General features: G+C 34.7%; 1 pseudogene; it reads left to right on the top strand.

The window, feature by feature from the left end:
* Positions 1-455: 455 nt before the first annotated feature.
* LOC110927999 lies at positions 456-1,264 on the top strand (annotated as a pseudogene).
* Positions 1,265-1,518: the final 254 nt, after the last annotated feature.

The following is a 1,518-nucleotide window of genomic DNA, read 5'->3' as shown; positions in this document are numbered from 1 at the left end:
TTAAGTAAATCCGTTCAAAAAAATCTTTTTTTTAATCTTAAGTGAGTTAAATAGCACTCGTGATAAGGCGCCCCTTATTAAATGTTAATGCAATAGAGCTGTCGAAGTATCGAACCTGGAAGGTCTTTGTTACAAAGCCTTTAAATTGGCGCTAATTTCTCTTTTAGATTGTTGACAAAAAATGTTTTAATTAAAATAACTTGTACTATATAAAATATTGGTTGTGAACGGTATAGCATTGCTAAATGAGTCCTCCATGTGTATGAGTGGTGCAATTTGTAGTGAGTGGACCCTTTTGACACTTCTTTTTTAAACTGACCTATATTAAATCGATCACATTTTAGTCATAAACCGTTTCAATCCTCTGATACATTCTTTAAAACATTGCCTTTGGTTCGAAGTTCGAACTCAATTTCACTGTTTTGACACGAAGTTAGTATTACTAAGAAATATTCATGGTAACCATTCAAGGCAACAAAATTGATAATATTATCCGTGAACGTATTAAACAATGTAATAGAGAAGTAAAGATTGCAAATATCGGTATCGTACTTCAAGTAGGTGATGGCATCGCTCGTATTCATGGTTTTGATGAAGTAATGGCGGGTGAATTTATAGAATTACAAGAGGGTACAGTAGGCATTGCTCTTAATTTGGAATCAATTAACGTTTGTGTTGTATCAATTGATGATTGTTTGCTGATACAAGAAGGGAGTTTTGTAAAAGCAACATGAATAATTGCTTGTATACTAGTTAGTAGTTAGTGAGGCCTATTTGACTCATGTTATAAACACCCTGGCTAAACCTACTGATGGTAATATAGGTTAATTGAATTGCCTGCTCCGGGGATTATTACTTGAAGTTTTGTAAATGAGTCTCTTCAAAAAGGGCTTATTGCTATTAATCAAATGATTCTCATATAACATGGTCAATGAGAATCAGTTATTGGGGACAGACAGACCGGTAGAACAACAATAGCAAAAAATATAATTCTAAATCAACAAGGCCAAAATGTAATATGAGTTTATGTAGCTATTGGTTAAAAAAACATATTCTATGACTTAGGTAGTGACTACTTTTCAGAAAAGGGATGGGTGCGATGGGATATATTGTTGTCACGGATAACCGTGCTACATGACAATAACTCACTGTTTATACAAGAACATGCCTAACTGAATATTTTTTGTATCATGAGGGACACACTTTAATCATTTATAATGATCTTTCTAAGCAAGCGCAAGCTTATCGCTAAATATCTCTTTAGTTAAAGTAAAAAAGCCAAATCAGCGCGCCTTACAACAATTTTCGTGAATAGTGAAGAAACACTAACCTTTGCGGTAGTATCCGACTAAGACTTCAACTCTTGGTGACCCGAACTGTTAGCTGCAAAACAGAAAACCGTTAGGACTCGTACAGGAATGGGGTTTTTCCTGTAACCACCCTCCGGCGTGAGAATAAGTCTCGGTTTTGGGAGTAAAAGAGTATGTGTAGAGAAGAAAGTAAAACAAGAACAAGATA

This window comes from Helianthus annuus, chromosome 3, assembly GCF_002127325.2.
Source record: "Helianthus annuus cultivar XRQ/B chromosome 3, HanXRQr2.0-SUNRISE, whole genome shotgun sequence".
Taxonomy (NCBI): Eukaryota; Viridiplantae; Streptophyta; class Magnoliopsida; order Asterales; family Asteraceae; genus Helianthus; species Helianthus annuus.
The sequence above is the reverse complement of the archived record's forward strand: the minus strand, read 5'-3'. Positions and strand labels throughout refer to the sequence as shown.